Genomic DNA, 26,265 nt, shown 5'->3' on the forward strand with positions numbered 1-26,265 from the left:
GTGCCAACTGTTACTTCATGCAGATGAAAACCACAACTTTCAGCCCTTCCTCACTGGTGTGAAGTAAGAGTTTGGCATGTGTTGAAAACAACGAGCAGAAATTAACTTGGTCTCTCCCTTCTTTAATGTCAATACCCGCCAGTAATTATTTGGAGAATTAAACATCTAGTCATCTTGCCATCACCTTAATTTTCCACATTAAAAAGAGATTACATAACAAATTAGCCTGATTTAGTATATCTTCCCAGGATTTACCCAGCACTTCACTCTTCTTTATTAAGTTAGCAGTCAAAGAAGTGTTTGGCTTTCAGACAAGTTATGAAATCTTTCCCAAGACCACCAGTTCTAGGAATTGCTGAAGTGCTTAACTGCTCTGGAACCACCTCCTCCGTATTTGCAGAGCCTAAACTCCAGCTGACCCACCACACAGTGAAAACAGGCGGGTAGACACTTAAAATCTGCTTTTCTGACATTTTCTGACTTCCAGTTTAGATAAACCAATCCCCCAATTCACTGGGGTCATAGCGTCTTTAGACTCTTTCCTGTGCTCATTTAAATATAACCCAGGGTTCAGATCTGGGGTATACGACAATGAAGTCTCTGCTAATTCTGTCTCTGGTGATGGCTTAGTGGGAAGAAGCAGTTGCAAAGCAGTTACATGCCACCAGTTGTGCAAGAACACCTCCATTGCCTGCAGTGACAGGGATGTCTGCTGACCAGAAGGATAAGTTGCAAAGACACAGAGCATCTTATTCCTCCTCAGCTGACTGTACATTGGAGAACTATCGCTTCTTTCATAAAGAATTACACAGAATGAAGTCTGCTGATCGCTAGTCATCCGAAGGCCTGATGCAATGTCACTGAAGTCAAAGGCTGTTTTTCTTCTGTCTTTATAGCCTTTGGATCATTGCCTTATTCAAAACACTAAACCTTTGAGTATTTCAAGCTTTAGGGTCAAACCCCCTTACTTTCTCCGTTCTTTGCTTTTAACTGTAACAAGTCCATATCACCACCACAATGCTAGATTTGATGGCAAATAGATCTATGAATTAGTACAGAAACAATCACGTACTCCTGTTCTTTCTCTTGCCTTCATTCAATTTTCCCCTTTAGGGTACAAATTTAACTGCTCCAAATAGGCCCTTCTCAGACTCATTGAAATTGCAACTCCATGTTTGCTGTCCTACAATGAGATACATATATTAACATGGCCAACAGATAATTTTTACTAAGAATTAGAAATATTAGATATTATTGCTTGATTTTAAGCAATAGTTCCCAGGCTTCTTACTGAAAATAAAAAAAAAATATTTTAAAAAATATGCCTGGTGAGAAAAAAAGAAAAACAAAATCATATCCTTATTTTCAAGACTAGGCAGTAACCTCCTGTATACATCTTCTCAGTAGTCTAAGCTGCATGCCTTTGCAGCTGATCTTGAATAGCTTGTGAAAGGTGTTGGCCTGAAATGTGGGGTAACTGATCTCACTCACAGAGTCACAGAATCATATAATAATAGAATCACAGAATCGTTAAGCTTGGAAAAGTCCTCTAAGATCATCAAGTCCAACAGTCATGTAACTGCATTACTTTTACAGCACAGACAGGGAAAGGGTGCTTGTACTCACCATGCTTGCAGCACTTGCCTCAAAAATTCCTAAAAGGCTAATTGCTGATAACAGCTCTGAGTGCTGCTTGCTATCAGAGTTTTCACATTGCAGACCTGCACTCATGGGTGTATCCTGTGGCAGAGGTGTCTGCGCTTCTGTAATGATTTACTCTTCATTCAGTAGACAAAATAGACTCTGAAGAAAGAAGAAAATATAATCTCTTGTTTTCAGAGTTTCTGATACTTACGACTAGTGATTGTGAACAAATAAATATTCTGATTAAATCTGGGCTATGCTACAGTGAACAGTTCTTGACTAGTGAAGTTTGGAGATAGATAGCCGCAGTAGCTCTAAGGAAATGCATCCCTCTTAGTTTTGATTTCTGTCATTCTCTGCTATATATCTTTTTTGCCCACGCAGTCAACCCACATTGCTTTGAGAAAGCTCAGTTAAGGAAAATCCAATGTAAAGCCGTATTTTCTTTCTAGTACCCTTATGTTCTGCCTACCACAGTCATAAAAGAATGGTGTTTATACAGTGACACAAATGATCAGTGATGTTCAACTGACATTGACATAAGGACTCGAAAACATCTTCCTGAAGGGTTCCTTTTTTAAAAATTAAAACCTGGTTCTGTCAGATGTTTTTTTTATTCCTAACAGCCTCTGACTTAAGAGCAGCTAAACATTCTCATGGTAGGTATATATTGTACCATGCCTTAATATTCACCAACATAAGGATAGTCACCAGAAGAGGAATTAATTTGTCATAAAATTATTGAATAATTAAGTAATACTTCACCTTAAGTTTTCCATGGAAAGCAAAAACTATGTACAAACATGCAATCTGAGATTGAAACACTATGTACTTGCCTAAGGAGTGATGGGTTACAGTAGATAGGCTGGATATATAAAATTAAAAAAACCAAAACCCTCAAGGGACAAACTACATGGGCAGCAATAGTGGTTCCTGCTGCCTTTAGGGATCTTCACAGCCAGAAATGGAAGAATTTACAGTAATTGTGCTTCCAATCATGCTATTATGTGCAGCTTATTTCAAAAACTCTCCCACCAAAAGCTAAAAGCCTCTGTCCCCTCAGATTGGATAAAGAAAATAAAGAGGAAGCCTTACAGAAATGGACAAGGATTAAGAATCTATTTCTATAGAAAGCATTTCTGCATATATCCAAGTAATAACTCAATATTTTGGTAATGTATTTTTCCCCCATTTTTACAATTTTTCAGGATTTTATAATGCTGATTTAATCATCTACAGTTCTGCAGCCTGTTTTAATGTGATCCATATGGAACATGCCCCACTGGTGGTGTGAACTACATGTTCCCCTGTGCCAATACACAGAGCTTTAGTTCAAAGCTTGTGCTTTTCCATCTAGTACTTTTGCTTTGGTCCCCAGTGTCAGGCAGTATGGTAACAGTGAAATGTAATATTGCAAATAGTACATTAAAAATGTCTCCTGTTCTATAAAATGTGCTAGTCCTGTAGAATTGAAACCCTGTTGGAATCCTGATAACTCAACAAGAGTTAAAACAACCAGACATTGGCAGTTTCTGTTCAATATTTGTGACCTTCATTATTAGTCCAGCAGCGTGGACAGGGTAGAATTGCATTGGCAAGCCCACACACTTGTTAAAAAAATTTCAGCCCCCCCATGCAGCTACAGGGGATTCAAAACACCGCAAACAACTTCTGACTTCTCTGAACACCCCCAATCATGGCATTCTGCAAACTGGAAAAACAAACGAAGACAACTAAAGTAAAGAAAACTGGTTTTACATAAAACAATAGACAAACAAACCACAAAAGTTTCAAAGGGAGAGACTGAGCCAAACAGCTATGCGTTAGGATATCTGCCTCAGAGGGATTTTCCATCCCACCTCAAAAAACTCTCGAGCAAGCCACGCTTTAGTTATTAATTTGAATGTCTTTTCTGCGATGTTTTGCTTTACAAAAATAAAAGGAGATAAGTTGGAGATGATAAAAAGGAAGAGGAAAATCCCCTCCTAAGGTGTTGAGGGGCATATTGCTCGGTGAGGAATGTATTCATAGAGGTTTCACTGAAGTTCTTTACATCAATCCTGTTGACAACTAGGACTTGTGGTGCAGGGCTTCTGAGCTCGTGTCAACAGGACTGCTACAAAACCAGAGCAATGCCCCGTAGCAAGAATAGAAAAACAAGTCTGGATTACATAGTAATGAAACTAGAGAGAATAGTATGTGGTTTTTAAGAGCAAGGAGAACACAGACACAGTGAAAAAAATATGAAAGTAGGAAAAACTTTCAAAACTATCATGTGTTAAAAGATTCATATAGAAGTGTCTCCTCCAAAGCAAAATATTCCTATTGACTCACTTCATTGACAATGTCATTTCCATAGGGTCTGGAATATGATTTGGCACATCTAATTTACAGATCTTATAAAATTTCTTTACTATAACAGCACATGAACGATGATGTACTATGGATTTTACATGAGTATTTTATTTTTCCACAGAAGTCAATAAAGTCATGCCAGCAGAAAACTTGGTTTTATATTCACATACAATATTCTGTCTCAAAGAATAATAGAAACTCTAATCAGACTGCATTTTATATTGTTACAAACCACAATTAATCTGTTCAGACTGAAAAGCCATACTAGGTTTTGACTGAAAGACATGTCATTAAATTTCTGAGTTGTTTACATGTAATGCAACATGACAGAAACTTGTGTGGAGATGACAGAAAATGAGCTATTTGAAATTAACTGTTTGGAAACCTGTCTATGGCTGTTTGCAGTCTGCAGTCAATTGGCATGGCTGATTACAGGCATTCATGTGGAATTTGCGGGAAGAGTTCTCATATTGGGTTGTTCTTTAAGGAATGCTTGGTGAAAACTCACTGTGCTTTTGGGTGTTCAGGTCTAGGGATCAAGGAAGTCTGCATCAAAATCCTTGGTTTTCAGCAAGAGTAAATAATAAATTTTTATGTGGCAATATGTGAATCATACTAAGCAGGACAGGTAAAACCACAATTCGTATCTCATATGAGAAGCATGGCAAGTACCTCCCCCAGTCCTTTCTGCAATGGGATGCCGAGACAGGCAATGGAGCTCCGCAGAACAACTGGGCGAGTAGCAACAGATGGGCAATCATGGGGTCTCGTGTGTGATCACAGGAGGTGCTGTTCAGAAAGACAGGAAGGAGATCTGCATTAGGTTAGCACAGTAGAAGGTATGTCAACATACAGTGACTTCTGGGTGTTATCTTGGGTGTAGAGAGTCAAGGTAAGTACAGGACCTAGACTCCATACTCAGGCCAGAGCTGTAGGTAGATACAACCCATTTAAGGAAAGTTCCTTCAGTTGTGCAATTATTTTTAATCCCTTAGCCTACCTAGTTATTAAGGAAGCAAGGCAGGAAAGAAAACTATTGAGAACCCCTAAATCACTAGGCACTTTTAAAACCTTAATTTAAAACCTTTTCTGTATCAGAGAAGATCCTCTCCATCATCTGGAAAAGTGTGTTTGATAACAGGAAGAGAAGGAGGAAAATTCATTAAACTAATCAAAAGGCAACTGGAAAAATGGAATTCATTCTCAAAAAAAATAATATGCTCACGGAAAGCCAGCTGAAAGTTAGGGATTCAGATTAATCCAGTTAGGAAGAGGAAGAAATTATATTGCTGGTGTTAAAAAGACAAGTCTTGAGACAGATGTAATCATTCCTTCCACTGGCACAGAGCTGGTGCTGAGCAGTGATGAGAGCAGTCATCGTTGATAGCTTCCACTTCCCTGGCAAGTTTTGTGACTGCTGTCAGGCACAGATGGTTGCTGTGGTGCCTTTGCCTCCCCTAGTTTCCCAGCTACCTTTCATGCAGGTGCTGTGCTGACTCCCAAGTTGCTGGTGGCCTGTACCCAGTTGCTTCCCAGTGGGACTGGACCAGCCATTCACATGCTCAGGGATTTGCTCAAGACACAAACATGACCTGCCTTCACCTGAGCACACTCCTGGTGCAGCAGCTTAAGGGTGACATGCTTTGCCTTATTTACCACTATTGGTTGTTTTTAGAGAACTGGATTTTCTCATGGATATGCTTTTATTTACCACTATTGACATAGAGCAGCTATTGCTCATCATCCTCAGCAAATGCACTCCAAATTACATGGGTGCCTTTCAGTGGAGATGGATTCCCTTATACAGAAATAAACCCTAGAAGTCTGAGAGGGAACCACAGAAACACAAACCACAGAGCAAAAATCCTGTTGATCTCTATACTAGTTGTCCCTCAGTTAGGTAATTAGATTTGCAAGAGATTGAAAATGTCTCTGCAAAGATAGTGAGAGAACTCTCTTCACCATATCTCAGCCAGAGAAGGAAGACAGGTTCAGTAAAGCCAGTGGAAAATTATTAATAAAGGAGGTGCTTTATGCGCTGCTCTTGTTTCTCTCTCTAGCTCATTCTTGATTTCGACTGATATGAGTTACAGCAACTGGTTCTGCAAGAATAAATGTACTGTATTTCTAGCTTTCAGGTTTGCTTTAAAGCTTGAGTCCAGTAAGTGGAGACCAGTGAATTTATAAGGCGTATTCAAGCTAGTCTGTAGAGACAAGTTATGAGACTCAACTTCTGGCAAACATCTGTGTCTGTTCTATTTACTCAGAGGACACAAGAGAAGACACACTACTAAAAGGCGGCTTAAATGAGTTACTAAATTAGGTCATTCAGCACCAGCATTAAGACTGGTAGTGATTATATATTGGTTTATTTTATTAATGTAGGCAGTTACCTCTCTAATGGGATTCAGATGAGGATGTTCCTGCTGGTAATGGGAAAAATAATCATCTTTTCTAGCTCTTATTGTCTCCTCCCTTCTCACTGTGTATTTTAAATGGCTGAAATCCAATGGCTTCTGGAAATATAACCTTTGAAATAGTGCTTTCTTGAAACAAAACAAAAAATCATAAAAAACTAACCGACTAAAAAAATTTGGACCATACACAATACTGTGAAAAGCCTTTTCTCTAAATGGTTCCTCTGACAAATACAATAATGGAAGGAAACAGAGTACATTGAATGAAATCTATCCCATGTTAATTGTGTTGCTTTTTTTGCCTTAGGAGAGAGTGTTGGGTGTATGGCAGATAACAAACTGCTGAAAATTAAAATGTGCTGCAGAACTGGAATCTTGTTAGCCTGTGCATAATGCTTAGCCTTTCACTCGCAAGCTGGGAAAGGATGGCAGTTCACGTAGGAAACACCATGTTTCTGCCAGGCTGTGTATGACAGGAGTGATCAAACAGCCTGCACACAGGGCACACGCACGCACTCATTCATCTCAAGACAAGAAAGTGGTTGTGAGGCACAAACATACAAGCAGCTGCTGCAGCAATCTGAGGTGCTGTTGTCAGCACCTCCAACCTCCTTTCTATGCTATGGAAACGCAAAGGAAAACATACCTCCATGAAATTCTGCATTTTTAATGTAACTGAAACATGGATTTTTTCAAAATTAAAGTACTTCTGCCCCTTCGTAAGTGGCACTTGTCCAGCTAGAAAGTAAGAAGTCCATTTCTTATTCTTCAGTTACAAGCTGTTACAAGTACATCATACGGTTAATAAAACATGGCTACAGCTAAGCTGAATACTGGAAATGTCACTCTTGATTTTGAAACGCTGCATGATACCAGAGGCCCAGTCATACCATAGTATGAATTCTAAGTGTCAGTGACCATGTTCCCACATAAAGCAGATAAAATACCAGAGCTGTTCCTTGAATTTTTGCTTTCCAGCAGAGAATATCGGTGTAAACAGCAATCCATCAACTCATCCACTACAACAGAGAGCATCACTGTTGCAATGAAGAACAGACAGCTTTGTCCCCAGAGCATCCCTCAAGAGCAGGGTCCAGACCAGAGCATTTGCTTTGATCCATCCAGCTGCCATTTGCATGAATCTTTTTCCCTGCAGATCAAGTTTCAGCTGGGGAACTGAAGGCTTTGAAAGTTTAGGTCAGACCATGCATGGAAAAGGCAATTTTAAGGGAATTAATTTGCCCTGGCACGAAGTATCATGAAAAGTTCAAAAGGATCAGCATCTAGTACTGGACAGGTTAAATACCAGTATTTATTAGTGATATGAGTCAGCAGATAATTTCTTGCCTTGCAGAGTCAAAAAATTTGCAGCTGTCAGGCTCCCCATAAAATTTTACATAAAGTCATGAAATACACTGAATTTATCAGTGACTTTAGCCTAGTCATGAGTCAGAGACTCAGGCTGCCCCACCCTCAAGCATGATAGTCAAGGTCCTTTCATTGCCGGCAATAGGATTTGACTCAGAATCACAGAATAATTCAGGCTGGAAGGGACATCAGTAGGTTATTTGGGGTGGCAGCTTGCCCAGAGTAGGGTCTGCTGAGGTCATGTTTGTTCGAGGCTTCATCCAGTCAAGATTTGGGTAACTTCAAGGCTGGAGATCCATCTCACAGCCTCTCTTGGCATCAATTCCAGTGCTGCACCACCCTTCCAGTGAGAAAAAAAATCCTAATAATGAATGAGAATTTCCCACATTGGTGCCGCTCGTCTTGTCACTGCGTTCCTCTCAGAAGAATCTGGATTCAACTTTATACACAGGTGAGTTTCTCTTGCTGCCTCCAAGCCTTCTCACATTCTCCATCCTCAGAAAAATTACTCCTTCTCTAAAACACTCAGTGAAGATGATCAGGATGCTCCTTACTATCATCCTTATTCATGATTTGTAGTCTTCCTTTATGCCTCATTGGAGCCACACTCACTTTACTACCTTGACCAGTGAATGAGTTCAATGCTGAAACAGAGCCTTCATCTTTTTTAAAAGAAGTTAGACAATCAACAGCACCCTACAACTAGGCAAGGTTTTCTGAAACAACTGCACATGACCACTCATTTGAGTAGCAGGATCCAAAGTTCCTAAAGGCAGAAGGCTCATGCCAAACTTGATTAAGCCTTCAGTAGAAGAAGGCATATTGTTTTCTCAATATTTTTTCCTCTGGGCATTTAAAATTCACTCCTTTCTCTCTTACTTTCTCTGTAAACTTTTCCTCAGCCTGTGCTTCCTATGCAGCTCATGCCAGTGGGAATCATTCTGTAATGTCAGCGTTCCTTTGTTGTCTGTCTCTGCTCAAGGCAAAAAAGTATGGCCCTATTCAGGACAGAAAATCTATTCTGCACTACATTAGATCAAAAAGTATAAATATTCTCAAATATTCTCATATCTTCTTGTCTTTTAGTATTATGACACTCTGACCTATTTCCTCTCCTTATAAAAAGTATATATATAAAGCGGAGAAAAGAAAGCATGCCCAGTAGCATGAAAGAATTGCACGATATTCTTACATTCTACTTATTGACCCTCCAGTTGTGATCAGGTTTTGATGTACACAATAGGGAATTCATATGTATCATGAAAATTTACCTATTGTGACATTATCAAGATGGAGTTTGTATGTCTTGAGGTAAAAAGCGACTGCAGTAATCTGAGATTGAAGTGTCTTGTCTAACAAGTTCAGTCTAACAAGCCCCCAAAGAGCTGCTCCCAGTCACTATATCACAGGCTTGTTCTATATCTCTGAGCCACTAAGATTATGTTCACTCACTCTTATAAATTTTACACAGCAACTTCATATTTCTAAAATAATTTTCCACTCTCTCATTTTCAGGACTAGCCTAACCTATGTTTTGGTCCCAGAATGGTGAAATCATTTATTTACTCTCCTGCCATTTGAAAAGTAACTGAAGTACTTTTTTCTTTGTCATTTCTAGCAGCCAGGAGTTGATGGCAGTAATCAATCAGCTCAGTTTTATTGGAAAAAAAGAACAATTTCTGGCTAAAAGCCAAAGCTTGCATTACAGCCTTGAGGATGCTTTAGTGCAGCACAAGTTCTGGAAAGCATTTGGGTGGCTTAGCGAGATTTCCACATGGCTCCAGAGAGCAGATCTTAAGGAAACTGCAATCTTTTGAAAGAATGTCACATGTTTTCCTTCTTTCTCCTCACTGTTCAAATCTGTGAGTTTTCATGATCAAAACCCCGGCTCAGCCCAAATCATCAGTGAACCACCAGCCACTCGACCCTTATATCAAGATCCCACTTCTCAAGTAATTTTTGGGTGATGGCTAGATGGAGGCACAAGCGCAAAGCTACACTCATACAGCATTGCACAAATCTAGTCTGAAGCTTTTCACACTTCAGCAAAGCCCAAGGCCATTTATGCGCTTTCCTGAACACTAAGTTCAGGGTCTTTAAACTGGAAAGAACATGTAAGCCAGCAGGACTCAAAATGTCAGCACACTGTAACTAACCATCGCAAAGCTCACAAAGGATCAGGGGTCACAGGCTCTGTCTATGTTTTACCTGCAAGAGTGCTCCCAAGGGTGCTTTGAAGTTGAAGATCTCCGGCATCTGATGGCCAGATTTTCTCAGCCTCACCTTGGGCTGACTATAAATTCAGTCTGCTCTTGACCAAGACACGTCAGGGCTCTTTGCAAAGGCCAAAGATCCATGCAAGGTAGGATCTGGGTCATACTTTCTGCCTGACATTATCACCACAAGACCAAGCAAGATGGTGGGAAACTGCACAAAGCGCCAGGACCGCACCATGTGGTAGGGGAGCCTTCATGTAGCAGTGTGATCAAGCTATTGAGTCCAGGTTCTGTCACAGACATAGTGTCCAGAAAGGTTTGAGATTATCTGCTCCAGCTCCACCTTAATACTAGGTAGCTTTATTCCTCCTATTTCTCTTATTGGCTCTAGATTGTCACTGCTTTGACAATTAGACCTTTCTAATTGCCATCGTGAATATATTCCATTTGGGTTTCTGCCTTCTGCTTAAAAAGAGTATTTTCCTCCCCAGAAGTTATGCTTCTAATCTCCTCTTAGCATCTGACCTTGAGTTGGGAAGCTAATCCAAATCCTCACTCTGCTGAAGGTAGACTAGAAATTCTCCATTTCCCACGGTTTCTTTCATCCCTGATATTGATTCTGGCTCTGACTGCTGCTTCCCAGTGGAAGCATCCACCCGGGAAAAATGAGATTCAAAAAACTATGATACACAGTGTTAGCAAAAGCCAAAGCCCCTCAACCCCATTAGGATGAGATACTTATAGTAGTGCTATCATTTTGCACCAGTGACACCTCCACCTCACTGGACAGCACTGTTCTTTCTTGGATTTCTCCTAAATAGAAGACACAGCACCAAGTGTTGCCACTCATTCAGGGAAAATTATTATTATTATTTTTAGAGAAAACTGATCAATATGCCACAGACTTGGAGCAACTGGATTAGAAGGTAATAGAAAATTCATGAAGATGAGAAGAAAAAATCCCCAAATCACACATGAAACAAACTCTGCCCCCAATGTTACATTTAAGCCAAATATATATTAAAATTTGTTTTTAACTTGTAAGTACTGGCAAGCAAAGCTAACTCTAGAGCAATCATGGTGCAATAAAATAGCAGCCATAAAAACCAGATTGGATACGGTGAGATAAATTCCTGCACATCAATTTACACAATTAATAGCTGCCAGAATAATTGCAATTCATTTAGGAGCTGGAATCAAATCATAAATCAGTCCTCAGCAATGTGTTAATCAACAAATATCAATTTTAATACAGAACTCCTCAGTGTGGCATTAGTAATTTAAGGAGTGTTGTAAATACGGGTGCTTATCCCTTGGGGTCACTCACAGTATTATGCACATACATTGCATTAACATTTTGTCCCCAGTGGTATCACATACTATGGTGTTATTTCCAGAGTAGCATATTACTACTTGCTGATCTTCACGTACCTACTTGGCCTGTTTCTCAATGGATTTCTGCCATCTCATTTGCCCAGCAAACATAGATGTGGTTAGCAGTCCTTCTTTAAGCCTTATCAGAAAGAGAAGGTTTTCCAGGCTGCAGCATTGAGTTTCTGTGATGGAAGAACCACTCCCAAGTACAACTGACTGTTATTATGACAAAGCAAACCACAATTCCTCTTTGTTAACTATTATTATAGGACCTTAGCATGCATAATCGTAAAACTCAGTCTTCATAAAGGTTTTACTTACACCACAATACTTTGTGCTTATAGCTTGTTCCAGAAGAGAAGGAACATGTTACGTTCATGACAGATGTGCAGTTTGCTGACCACCTGTGATGGCTCTCTTCTCCTGAGCAGATGTGGTGAGGATGAGGCAGGGGTTCATGCCCGTTTCCTTCATTCCTCCTCTGCTTCCAATACAGCATATACTGGCTTCTTCCCCTCTCTCAGTTCTATGTAGGGAGCCTTACTCACTTCCCTGTCCCCTTGGATATGACTCTGGGGAATGATTCAGAAATTAACTTTATCATTATATTCGCCTTGTGAGGAAAAGACCCTCTTTCCTCCCTCTTATCTTTTGTAAACTTCACGCAGAATGAGACTGCAGTTTAGTGGAATTCCTGTGTCCCTGCATTTGAGATAATTGTTCTCAAAACCCAAAAAGTTCCATAACATATGCAATATTCATGCACCATGGGGGATTTTCTTCGGCTTCACTGAGCTTTGGATCAAGATTCCTGTCACGTTAAACTTCCCACAGTCTCAGACTTCATCGTTATTAGACTCTCTACAAGCCTGCAAGAGACCCATCAACACCCCCCTACCTCCCTTGCCCCCCCTTAGATTAACTTCATCTCCATTAACTCACTAGTTGATTTAATGATGTTTTGAGTGAAGCCTGTTCCACACTTGCTAATCAATACTACATCCCAGCCCTAAAGATGTCTATATTTATCTTGCCTGAGATTACAGAGAGGGCAGAAGGAGACTGTAGATAGTTTGCACCATTCTTCTTGACTTATCAAGGGCTTCGGGTATGGACAAGAGTGCTGGCAGTTTGAAACCAGTTTGCAAAACCAGCTTATTTACGGACAGCCATATCAAGTGTAAGTACACGGGGAGGGGAGAGGGAGAAAAACATTTTGCTTGCATTTGTTTACATGTTACTTAATTGTAAGTTTCCTGTCCATGGTAAAGCAGGAAGTATATTTCTGTAACATTTTCCTGATGAAACCAGGTAGGTATACCTTCAGCGTACATCTACTGTAACACTTTATGCATACCATACAATAGTCCGTATTTCAGGTGAAGTCTCTAGGACGCATCTGAGGGCTTGAAACATTTATTGCACCTCTATTTCTTTTGGGATCATTCTGTATTGTGCTATCTTGTTATTTTGCCTTTATAGGACACACTTTTTAAGCACTTATTTGGACAGCTATCACATATACTTTACAACTCCCACAGATGGAGAAGCAGATGCACTGTAACCATCTGGGGCCAGAACTATGATTAACTTTCAAGTCAACGTGCCTGTAAGAATGGACTGCATGTTAGAAATGTTTCTTCCATTTCAACCAGTAAAACCAAAACAAGGCTTAAAAGTGGCCTCTGGATTAGGGTGCCCAGCATGAGAAATTTGTTCTGTTAGGCATGCAAAATCAGTGGTACTTCTGCAACTGTGGAAGCTGATTCTCTCCTGTTCCTAAACCAACAGAGATCCTCAGTTCTCTGCACTACCAACTGAATTGCATTCACAACTCTTGCAGAAGTGCCTCTTGGTTGCCACACAGGAATAATGTCCAATGACTATTGGACCTACCAATATGACCTACCTTCCTAGCAGAAGGAGAACGGCCACTTTTGTGCCACTAACCTGCAGTATTTAGTTTCAAATATCTTTATCTGTCGTTTCAGTTTATGAAGGAATGAAACCAGGACATGGACATCAGCCAGTTGGAGCGACTGAGATGGTTAATTGCTCCTCATCTTCCTTGGAAATTCTCTAGCTGTTTCTGTCACACTGTATGAATGTCTGGAGACCTGTAAGGTAATGATCTATACGTGCAAGCTTTACTGATCCTGTAAACCAACAGCTCCCAAAAGAAGAGGATTTCTTCATTGCTGGACAGAGAGCATCTCCTACAGTAGCAGCCTGCATGTTTTTACTCCTGAATACTCCACATACTCACACCTCACACACATCCCTTGGGGCCTAATGGTACACCAATTGCTCTTACCATTAACAACCATACCTATTTTAGCTTTCAGCAAAGCACCAAATGAATCTCCTTCCCTACTTCCTCCTGCTTGATTATCACATTTGGTTACCTTTTACCTATCTAGTTCATTCAGAGGAACATAAGCTTCCTAGATGAGTGATGAGGAGTCTATGAATGAGAACAGGTTGGGCGAAGTCCAAGTAATGGCTATGTAATCACAGGTAGACTGGCACAAAGATGATCCTTCATGTACAGCTCATTGTGCTTAGGTTGTGAATAGTCTCAGTGCTTTAAGAAATATGAGAGAACTTGTTTCTAACATATCCCTTTTTAGCCCCATGAACTTTTCTTTCTCCCTCAAGCCCAATCTCATTCTGAGATTACTCTAGATGCAACAGTGGGTCAGAAGAGGGCATACAGAAACAATGTAAGCCCCACAAACACTAGTTGTGGGACTAACTGGTGAGCCACTCACCTGGGAGAATAGGACAGGTGAGATGTGGGTGTACAGATGTTCCTCAGTCTTCGACAGTTAAGGCTGCTCACACCTCAGTGGAAACAGTGGGACTGAGCACAGGATGCTGCTTTCTCAGGCTGCGTCGAAGGATAAAAAGACACAAGGCCATCTTAAACCTTTGTCTCAAGAGTCCATGCAAACATTTGGAAAGAATTTAGCTCAGCACTTTCAGACCTTGCATGCTATGGACATGGTAGCAAGTGTCTACAATGCTGAAAATAAGCTGGCATTTTGCAACTGCCTACTTTTCTATGCCCAAAGCACCAAGAAGAAGCAAATCTACTGTGGGGATGAAAGCCTGTTTACCCATGCATATGTAATGCAAACAGTGGAGTGGCTTTATGCAGCTCCCTTGTTTGCATCACCATTATAGTGAGCCTCTGAGCCAGCCATGTATTGCTGTCATATATAGATATCAAGGAGCACAGTGTCCTAAGGCAAACTTCCCAAAACTTTGAAGATGCCAAGACCAAGGGTGAGGAGAAGACTTTCTTTGGGCTGTGTCTGACATGAATTGGGACGAAGAACTGCAGCCAGAAATGTCAGAGTGATTTGTAAACTTTAACTAATTAATCCAAATTATTACTTTGAAATAGAAAGGCCACATGGACACAGATCACTTCAGCCTTCAAGTGCAGTCACCACTGAAGTAGAGAGCATCAGCTGCTTAGTATCACACAATGTATCTTCTCCAGTTTAAAAGGAAGTGAAGATTATCACCTCTAGTTAAATTTCATGCAGAGTGTGGGAGGCTGGGAAGCTTTGTCCAAACACTCAAATTGGACCTGGCGAGGCTAAGATTTGCTTTGCAAAGCAGCTGTCACTCTGTCACAACAATATTGCTCAGGAGTGATAGTGATCAAGGCATCAAGGCAGATCAGAGTCCACGCATTGCAAGAGCTTTGGTTTCTCTGTCAATGGCTGGTTCAGCTTGGAAATAAATCCGAAGAAAAAAATCCTCAGCACCCTGTCAGTCTGCTGGCAGCCCACACTGAACCACACAAGTGCTTGTTTGCACTGTGCTCCCTTCCCACCAGCACATCTCCAGACACTCTTAGTGTAAGAACAATATCTGGTAAGTCCTTCCCTACTTAGGGCAGTATTTAAGCATGTGCTTACCTGAAAGCCATTTCCAACACTCGTTCCAATGCTTCCCCATCTTATGTCAATAATTTCTGTAACAGCAATGGATGAAGACACAAAGAGATTAATGAAATTATTGCTCCCTCACATGATTAATAGTGATTCCTCTTCAACAGTCTGCAGGTGAAGAAACCTAGCAGTAAAGTTCTCCTGCAAATAGAGATCCAGGATACAGCTCCCAGCTTAACAAGAGGATGTGTGTATTGGATCCATTAATTTAGGGGAAGAGAAAGGCAGAAGGGAAGGTGTTAATTGTTCTTTGTGGGATGAATGAAATGCACTGTACAATTAGCACCTTCTGTGGTCCTTTCTAATGACAGGATTAGCTTAAGAGAAGTCTCCTTACTGTCCAACGTATCACTTTTCCTCTGACATTATCTTCCTTTTCTTGGCTCTCTACATAGAATTTTAATGAGATCTTAATTGTTTTTCCATCAGCTGCAAGGATTTCAAACCCAAGTCATATGTTGGTTGTCATTCTGCAGAACGCGGTATGAGGAGCTGTAGAGATGTTCTCTTGCTAAAAAGGAGCAAGAGGCAGCCCCCACACCTCCCACTGCATCCTAGGGAAGGACTGTCTCTATTTCAAGTGCAGGCCTAGAGACTAGAGGTTGGTATTTCTGCAGTTACACAATGGGGACCGGAAAAATCAGCCACTCAAATGACCATCACCATCTCCCTGCAACTCCACCACCGCAAGGAGATTTGAGGTGTTGGTTATTGTGCCTGCCTCACTTGTGTTCACAGGGCTTAATGAGCAGTACAGCCCTTTGCTCAACACAGCCAGAGGACTCACAGGTGCTTAGTGAGCTGTACATCTGCTTCCTATTTTTTGTCCTTTGCCATCTGCCAGTCACTAGCTCCCTTCTTTTTCTTCATCGTTCAAGTCATTTTCAGTAATGCAACCTAATTAAAGCATAGATTTATTTACTTTTCTTTAACCTTTTCAAGGGCACTTTTGATGATGTCACAGATTCCCTGAAGCATCACAGGGAATACAGTATGTTGCAGGAGCAACTGGGAAGACCTCACCCTACGTACTGAACTTAAGGAGCATGAAGGGTGCTGTGCTGTTATGGTGAGAGATACTACATGTTAGAATTACTATTTAGGGTCATCAGACTTCATGAAGACTAATTTATTACAGAGTGCCTGCCCTGGAGTTCACTACCAAGCTATTTCAACAGCTGATACTGCCCACAGGAGCCTGGCATCAGGCAGGAGCGCCTGCCTGGGAGCAGTGGGAGCCAGGGTGGCACTGCAGCAGGTAAGCAAAACCCAAGCACTGGGATTTGCTCAAGGCTGGTGGGAGAAGTCCCAGACACAGAAAGTGAAACGCAGTCACTTCACAGGGCTGTAAAGTCTGCCATCAGACAGCAAAGGGCGAGGAGCCTAAAACCAATTTTGATTAATTAATATCTCAGACTTCCGTAGCTATTAATTCAAGGGGGCTAATATAACTTACAAACAATACCTGGCAGTGGTCTGGAAGTTATGTTAGCAAACAACAACATTGTAGAAATGAAGAAACTTGTGTACATGTTGCTGGTCCAAAGTGTATGAAATCAGTGAAAAATACAAGTTGCTGAGGTTTTAGAGAATATTCATTTCAGGGCCATGAGGATAAACTCAACTTCCTGCTCTGAATCCTGTGTTCCTCAACTGGACGATGCTGCACAAGCTAGCCAGACATGTTTAATTAATGCTTACATACTTTTGTTAGTCATCCACGAACCTAATATTTATTAAAATATTTCTAACAGCCTTGTTCCTGCACATTACTCCGTTTCAGTGCTTGCAGCGTACAATGACAGTTTCCATGTAGCTGTCTCCTGTAATCACATCTTCTGCCCTCCCAAAATATCTCTCTCCCTTATGGGAAACAGTACGGCAGCAACAGCATTTTTCATATTATAGCTGCTGTGTGACAACTGTGTAGTTTCCATCCACACCTTACAATTATTGTAGACATTCACTTTCTAACAGCTAGATTCTTCATTTTGGGCTTTGGTGCCAATCCAAATATCAGTAAAGTATAAGGAAACAAATTAATTAGCAGGCACTGGGGAGTCTGAACGTTGTCCAAAGGTGAACTAAGAGAAGGCTATAATTCTTATTATGTCATTAGAGTCTGTTTTTTATTTGCAACAACACAGCTCCTGCATGAGGGGACTGTGGGCACTTCGGCAGCTGGAAACACAGCCAGACCTCTGCCCTGAATCTTTCTGTGCTCTGGGCATGTCCCCTGCTCTACCTAAGGATGACATCAGGAAAATGCCTCAGCGCTGAATCGGAGCTTTCAAAGTGGGCACTGCACTTTACATTTTATCAGTTACTATAAAAAAAGCTGAGTCAGGCTCCCCACATTTAAATCCAAGGCTGATAGATAACCCCATGAAGTGAAATCTCCTTAGTGATGGTCGCTACCCTCTCTGCCATCCGCAGAGCATCATAGCCTTTCATACAGGGCTGTATTTTTGACCACAAATAGGAAGACAACACAAGTAAGCTGATGGGACCTGGGAAACTTGCTTTGCTCCCTCTTTCTCCAGCTATCTTTCATTAAACATGACAAATATTTAAATTACAGCAAACACTGCAGATGTTAGGGAATTTTTAATTCATTGACAAGATACGCTGCCTCAGGAACTCTTTCATGCCCATTATAAACAGAAAGCCATAGAACTGCAAAACTAAAATCAGTGCTGTTAGTCCAGCTCTTGCCTTCTTTAAAGAAGTTGCCAAAATGTGCAAAAATTTAAACATTCAGAGAGATAACACTGCTTACTCAATGCACCTCATCTATAATTTACAGATTGTTATTGCTGACATCACTCGAACACTCCATACTTACTTAAAAAATGTGTCCCTCGCCTAAAGCTTTAGACAGATCATCTAATTTCCTTAACACTCAATCTACTCAGTCCAGCCAGTAACACACTTAATCGAGTGCTGTTACTGGAGCAGAACAAAATATGTTCTTGTTGTATCATAAATGGGAGACTGCTGAGTCCAGAACTGAAATGTAAAGGTGCAGGCAGGGGCTGATGCGTTTGTCATCACTTACATTTCTGGGTGAACTCCTCTTTCAATGTATAACCCTATTTCTGAGCATGGGAGATATGCAAAAACAAGTGAAGAGTTAGCTACATCAGCTCTGGCCAACACCAGATAATTTCCTCCCTCCTTTGTGACTATGAAAACTGTGATACTTCAAGTAAAAGAAAAACTAAAAATATTTCAATTTGGAAATTTCCTAGTATGTCTTATGTCAATTGTGGCTCTAGTGCACCTCATTTTCCTTTGCATACCTTACTCCCTCTCTGAGCCACATTTTCCAGGACCGTGTACCTTTTAACCAGAAGGATATTCAACTTTTTCCACACCAAAAAAATCTCTCAGCAGCCTTCTGAAAACAGACATCTTTCACAAACAACCCCCAATTAAATTGGATAATAGTCCCACTTAGAAAGTAAGCAAGCAAACAAAACCCATAAAAGTCCATGAAAAAGCTGTGTCTTGAGGGAGAATGACCCGGCACTGAGTTGAGGGTGTGATCAAGCAGCGATATCTCTGGGGACTGGAAAGCTTCCCAAGGGATTAAGAGATCTTTAAACATAATTCCCTCTACATCTAAAGCCAAAATTTCAACTTAAGTCTTTGGAATTGAAACTCCAGCCTATGCACCCTGGTAACCTCGTGTTAAGGCTCCATGTGAAGTGCCTGGTTTTTCAGGCTAAGGCTTTCCATACCAGTTGATGGAAAGCAGCAAGATGGATGGTCCCTGTGCGGAGGAGCTGGGTGGTCTCTTGTGGAGGCAATTAGCAGCAAGCTGATACCTGCTGATACTTGTACATTGTGTGAGGGTGGAAGTGCAGGTAACATGAATAGTGTATGAGCCCACGCACATAGGAGGGGCTGTGGGTTAATGAGGCACGAACAGTGTAACTGCCTCCTTGCGGTGCCCTGCAGCAGTTAACCCACCCAGAAGCACCTATCGCAGCTGGCAAGGCTTTTGGGTGCCCGAAGGATTCCTGCTCAGCTGCCAATTTTCCTCCCCAGGAAATACATAGATAGCTGGTGTGTGTTTGATCACACAACAGAAATATATCTTGCTATAGACATATGTGTGTCGAGTAACCTGACTGGGGAAGAAGGTGGTGTATGTGAATCTCATTACCAGATGAAGTATAAAAATTCACACACGATTCATATGTGCTTTCCTCCACGTGACATACAGGGCTCATGGTCTTGTTTGTGCCTTACCTGGCCTTGTGAGAGGCTGCATAGGTCAGTTTGGGAAAGCACTTGGGATCCTTTCCTTCAAAGGAAGGAAAGAAGAAAAATCTCCAACAGATCTGAGATTCTGGAAAGCTGCAGGATCTATCTAAAGTAAAGCACAGAAAGCACACCATGGAACACTGAACATGGTACTTGTCTTCCATTATTTCTGAAAAGGCTAATTAGTGTCTTTGCCTGTGCTGTAGAAATCTGTGAGACCAATTTATCCTCCAGGAATAGGTCACAGGAATATCACACGGAGAGGTGACATACAGTCAAAAAAAAAAAAAAAAATCAGCTTTCCATTCAGTTCATGTCTGTGTGGTTCCCACCGCGAGAGCCAAGAGAGGTTGCTTTTTTTTCCCCTTTGATTTTAATAATGATGCAGAAATTGAAAACTACATAGCACACTCCGTCCAAGCTAGAGTGACAGACACCGTGTCTCCTATCCCCTACAATAGCCTTTTGGGGCCACACCATCCCTGACCATTCAAAAGCACAGATTTCACGACAGTGTACACAATTTGACAAGTAACAAGTACGAGATGGTGAAGGAATTTTCTTCTGTCTTCTCTGGGTTTTTTTTTCCCCCTTTTAGTTCCACTGTATCTTTATAAACAAGTTGTATCACTGACTTTGCCAGTAGATGAGCCTTTCCATCTGGGAACAATATTCCATTTAAACCAAGCGGTTGGAAACTCTTTGCAAGAGACAGGCAGAACTAGCATTAACACATCATTCTTAAATATACTGTTTTTAAAAAGACTCAAAGACAGAGAGAGAGACTAAGGGACTGACATGGGCTATGGGCTTTCAGTGAGAGTATCATGGTTTATTCCCTGTCTAAACAATTTCTGCAGCTAAAACTGAGGACCTGGGCTCACAATTCCCTTCTCCCCACACCCCAGGGAAAGGAAAATGAGAGGAAAAGACCTGCGTGCTGGACACTAATACTAAGGCAGTTTTAACGAAACAAGAATGATAATAATGAAGAAAATACTATTAGTAGGAAATTAATAAAATATAAACAAATATAAGAAATTATGCCCCCACCCCTCGTGACTATACATCACCACAGATGCTGCAGAGCAGGTATAGAGAAGTATCCAGGGCCAAGAGGAAACTGGACTCAGGCACTGGATTCAGGAATGCACAAATTCAAGATCAGGGTTAAAAAAAAGGCTGAGGAGGTCCTCGCTGGACGTCAGCCATCAAAGAAGAGAATGATGCCCCTGTGATTCCTCAGTTTTATACAGAGTATGACATATATGGGATGGAATACTCTGTTGATTACCTGTCCTGTCTGCTCCTCCCTGCAGGTGCAACCTGTTTTCATCCTTTTGACTTACAGCATTCTATCAGCTCAGGATGGCCTCAGCTTTATAGGAATAAGTATAAACAAAGGCCTTTGTACACACCAATGCCCCATGTTATCACTTTTGGAGACAAACATTGTCTGAAAACCAAGCAGTTAACTTTCAGAAAATGCAAGTTACTGAGGCAAGACTTAGCTGAAGTTAGAAAACTGATACTACTTTAGCTCAAACCAGAATGGAAGGAGGTCAGTTGCCATCTTCCTGAAGTGACAGAAACCCTGACTTTGCCCTGGTGTGGCTCGAAGCTGGGAGGAACTGGATGAGCAAAATGAAATAATGTAGCACAGTCACTGATTGCTCTCCTTCATATTTCAAGTAAGATGCTCCCGCAGCCGCCTCGCGGGGCCCCTCTGCTACTTCCCAGCAACCAGTGCCTGGCGGGTATTGGAGCAAGGGGTGCAGAAGAAAGGGACGGTGCTTGACCTACCCCCAACCCAAGGTTCCCACACCACCTGCATGGGCTGCTGGGGAGAAGCAAAGTTGAACATTATCCTTCTCATTTCTCTTTCAGGAGAGCAGAGCAGCCTACCCCATATGAGGGAGAGAAGATCTCTTACTTCCTGTACTGTGAGAGGATAGGGGATGTGGAATTGTGCCTCCAGCCTTTCTCCAAAAGCAAATGCTTTTCTTAATGATTTCAGTATAACAATGAAGCTTCCCACTCAGGCAGAACATGAGACCTTTTAGATACACTCAAACCCAAACATCTTCCTCAGATTTATTGGCAGAATGGCACCAGAAGCTACAAGTAAACCCACATTTTTTTTTTTTCTGTTGGTGCTGGGAAGCCTTTACCTCAGTGCATCACCACTAGAATTTAACAAACCTTATGAAAATCATTCTCTCTTGTTTCTTCTTAACAATGATGTGAAGTCAGGGCATAATGCAATCAGTAACTGACCGTACATATTAAGCTTCGAAATGTAATGTGTATTATGTATTCTGACAAGTTTCCATAGATGTTTTCTGTTACTGATGCTTAAACTCACCGCAGTCTCCTCAGGTACGTAGGTGCAGTAGTCCCCAGAGGGATTTCGTGAGATATCGCAAGGTCTCCGAGACAGTCATGGGCTACACTTTGGGCTGACCACACAAAGAGGGATACACGATAAGGTTACAAGGTCACCCACAAGCCAATAATCAGCTTTCTGTTCCTGTTCCTGTTTCCCAGGAAAACATGACTAAATACATTCATCTTGTTAGAATTACCTTGATACAAACATCTATTACAAAATTTCATGTTGAGACAAACTTCTCAAAAAGTTCATCAAAAAATATCATGTGAATTGAGTCAATGACTGGAGGATAGGAGGGAAGGGGTATTCAGTTTTTCCTGCCAATTCTTCATATAAATTCAGCAAAATAATTGCTCTTTACTTTCAGTCAATGTACAAGTTCTTTGTATGTTTCTTTTGGGGGGGCAAGACTGAAATTGCCCAATTCCAGTGATTTCATCTATCTTTGTCAACAAGAGCTCTCAGCCTAGACAAAAACTAAAATAAAGCATACCAAATAAAAAAACACGGATATATAATTGTCATTTCCCAAAAGCTTCTTTCAACTCCAGTTTCTCAGAAAACTACCCAAGCATTAAAGCTGCTGCCTCTCAGGGAAACTAATTATAACTCAAAAAAGGAAAAAAACCATCCCACATGTCTAACTGAATATATAAAGGATAATTATGTCATTAAAACTAACAACATTTCAGATGGCAAAGGAATCACAAGGCAAGAATGGATGTGTTGGACACCATCAGGCTCCCATCAGATTATTCACAATAAAAATGCAGCCGTCACCAAAAGAATCTAATCCTTGTGTGTTTCCAGTGATACGGCTCATATGTGCGTGCTGGTATTTTTGAGCCCCAGCAGAGCTGAAAGTGTCAGCAATTCATTGTTTACTGTCTGGACTGAATTGACTCTTCGAGCTCCTTAATGATACACAGACGGCCAATGCTTCATCTACTGAGGCATGTTGATCACCATCCAAGTAAGTGTAAGCTTTCACATAGCTGTAAAGAAGGATCTTCCTCACACAGTCCAAGGAACTGTTCACAAAGGCTCTATTTAATCAGCCCAGCTCCATCTTAGAGGCGTGGGCACAGCAAAATAATCACCCTTCTAAGAAAAACTAGGTCCTGGGATCAAAGAAAGCCAGTGGGTGCAGTGAAGAACACAGATAGCAAAGGGTAGGTATGCTTTCTGGCTGTTATTTATCACGAAAAAGAGTTGCTACCTCTATCAGTACAATTACACAGCCCCAAAGAAATCATGAGAGCATATTTTCTGAATAACTTCAGTCATTCCCTAGCTTAACCTTGCCAACAAAGAGCTTGATGAATTCTTCTGTGAGCAGCTGAGCTAAGGAAACTCAGTTTTCTATGGATTTTAGTTATATCCACAAACTACTGCTGAAATTAGCCTACTATAACCTACTGTCCCCTCCCTGTTACACTTCTGGGCTTACTCTGCACCCCTTAAGCCCTCCTCCCCGTCACAATATTCTCAGGTTTTCTGATGCTTTCTCATCCTTTAAAAATAGTCATATCCTTGAAAAATGCAGTGCACAATACCTTTTAGGTATCTCTTGCTTGTTGCCATCACCAATTCAGCAGAGTGGTCTTGCTTATTTCTGTTTCCCTTCAGATACTTTGCAGTTCCCCTCCAACTCCCTGCAAGTATTCAGTGACATCTCTGACTCACACAAAATCTTTACTTTTCCATTGCTCTGAGGTGAGCAAGAAATGTCCCGTGCTGTAGCCGGTTTAAAGCTACTCACACAACAACAGGGCAGATGGGTTTCGTACATCAGGGCAAACAAAGTGCAGTGGATGAATAATCTCAGCTTTACCTTGAGGGGACATCAATCAAGCCTTTGGAAAATTTCCACCAGTCTTTATGAAAGTCATAAAAATGGTAATTATCTTTGAGATGCTTTCCTTTCTTTCCAGATTGGCTGAAATTTGCTGACAGTTTGAAAGTTATGGAGAGGAGCAGGGGGGGACCAACAGATGGACAGCCACTGTGACTGTAAAGGCCTCATTTTCTTAGAAAATCAGACTAAAAATAGAAGAAAAATACAGTGGCTGACAGATTTAATTAACATAAACATACAAGGCTTTTAGTCCACTAACCTTACCAGTCTAACTATTGCATGAGAGGTTTGGTTGCCTTTTCAGATAGAAAATAACTCAGCGGTATAATGATCTGGCTGCAAAGAGTCCCAAAGACTCCGAATTCCTAAGGAAAAGACCCTGTTACCTGCTGCTTCTTGGCTTTATCCAAGAATTGCCTCTAACATAGAGAAATCTCTTAAACTTGTCCTGTGGGTTTTTTTATCCTTCTCTCTGTTTATTTGTATTTAACTTGGAAGAGATATAGATTGGATAAGGATATTAAGACTCGCATTTGAAACCATGCATTATGTATTAAGGGTATAAATCAAAGCCTGATATCAGTGGAAATGCTCTCATTAAATTCAATCAGTTTGAAGTGTCAGTTAATAGAGCTTTGAAACTCTTGGTAAGAAAGTGTCAGAACACCTCATGTGGCTGAGGTCTTCCAGGCACCTTAGCTGGGCCACCCTTTGTGAGCTGGATGCAAAGTGAGATACACACGGCACCACGCAGTGTCTTGCAGGAACACTAATCTGAAGGAATATCTCCAGCAATATGGCTCTTAGGGCTGTTTCTAGCATTAGTGCAGACGGTGGCACCTCCACTTACAAGGGATACAGTCTAAAAATGGAGTATGTCCTGATACTACAAATATTAACAAAAATGCTCCTTTGCTCAATCTTTGGGATTAAAGTTCTTATGTTTATACATTTAGCCTAGGCAGTAGCTAAGATCTCTGTCTGAATGCTGCCCTGGATTTTAAACACCTTGACCACACTTTGACCTTTGTCTATTAAATGACCCACTAGAGAAACCTTTTCAAGTGAAGTGGAATTTACCCAATGGAAAAAGCCACTACAAGTCCCATCTAAAATTCACCTTGAAACATCTTTGATAAGTGGTGAGCCAACCTTGTTTGGGCAGGGGTATGAAATTAATTTCAACTAAATATTAGAAGTGTTTATTCTACAGGATACTGACATATCAAACATACACAGACCTAGCAGTTTGTTATTAACCTTTTTAGATCTGTGATGGCAGTAGGGTAACTGAAAGACTGCACTGATAATTGCAGCAATATGCAAGGACAGCTAAAAGTAAAATCACTATAATTCATTTAAAAGTGCTTAATCTTCTGCCCAAGGAAATCAATGTCATAGGAAGAGATTATCTGAGATAGGATACTGCTGGGACACCTCAAATCTCTTTTTATTAGTTGTTCTGCTCCAGGTAAGCTTTATTTCAACTTATGCACTGCAATCATACTCGGGAGTTCTTAAACATTTGGTGACCCTAAAATATGTCTCATTATTTGGTTTTGCAGATGCAGTCACCTTAAATGACCTGAGCCTTCCTCAGGGGCCTGGGCAGACCTCTCAGCCTTACAAAGACTGAGAGAGCCACCCTCGCAGCCTCACTGGTTTGGGTTAGTGTCCTGTCAAATGCTCCAGAAGCAGTCACTTCCTGCTTGTGCGCCAGTAACTCCATCCATTGCCAACACACCAGAGTACCTGCTCACACCCCTCGAAGCACTGTTGCTCAAAGCTTCCTCTCTGCTGCTTCTCCTGCAAAACATTGCCTATGGGGAAGAAATGGACAGATGTCAAGGTTAACTCATGACTGACAGTCAAAGGCTTCCAATTCTTTTTGCTCTCTTACAATCAGTTTAGCCTTCCCACAGCTGCTAGTTTCATTGACTGCTACAGCTTGTCATCTGTTGAGATTGTGAAATGTTAAGGGCAAGCCTGCCTTCTTCTTGGCTATTTGCAGATCTTCAGTGCACACAGACACCACAATGACATGAAAACAGGTCAGCAGCCAAGTCAGCTACATGGAACTGGTCAGAAGCAGAGATCACATGAGATAAGAAATTGAAGTTCTTGCAGAGATTTGTACTACGATGAAAAAAAGTCAGCCTCAGCAAAGCCACCTTCTGCTGTGACTATTTCAATGGGTGCAATACCTTAGGAAATTATATTTGGTTTTCTTTTGATGCTTTCCACCGATCTGATATAAAAGCTTCCACATATTTTCTACAAACTTCTTGTTGCAAGAAAAACCCACAAACAGCTTAGCTACTTGTGAGACCTGCCTGAGGGGTAAGAGATGCACTTGATGGAGATGCACTTCAGCTGGGCTGTAGATGCCACTACACTCCTGAGG

The 26,265-nt window shown here is 41.1% G+C and overlaps 1 long non-coding RNA gene across 1 annotated transcript in view; it reads right to left on the minus strand.

Moving 5' to 3' along the window:
- Nucleotides 1-1,754: 1,754 nt before the first annotated feature.
- The window catches only part of LOC128851888 (uncharacterized), a 35,208-nt gene continuing 10,697 nt past the window's right edge, over nt 1,755-26,265 (minus strand). Inside the window, exons 3-9 of the long non-coding RNA XR_008449420.1 lie at nt 23,560-25,681; nt 21,977-22,070; nt 19,597-19,713; nt 15,307-15,362; nt 14,146-14,264; nt 11,696-11,946; nt 1,755-4,788 (exon numbers count right to left, since the gene is read on the minus strand). This is a non-coding gene — a long non-coding RNA (uncharacterized LOC128851888). The remainder of the gene's footprint in view (nt 4,789-11,695; nt 11,947-14,145; nt 14,265-15,306; nt 15,363-19,596; nt 19,714-21,976; nt 22,071-23,559; nt 25,682-26,265) is intronic.

The sequence above is a fragment of the Cuculus canorus genome, chromosome 3 (assembly GCF_017976375.1).
Source record: "Cuculus canorus isolate bCucCan1 chromosome 3, bCucCan1.pri, whole genome shotgun sequence".
Classification (NCBI taxonomy): domain Eukaryota; kingdom Metazoa; phylum Chordata; class Aves; order Cuculiformes; family Cuculidae; genus Cuculus; species Cuculus canorus.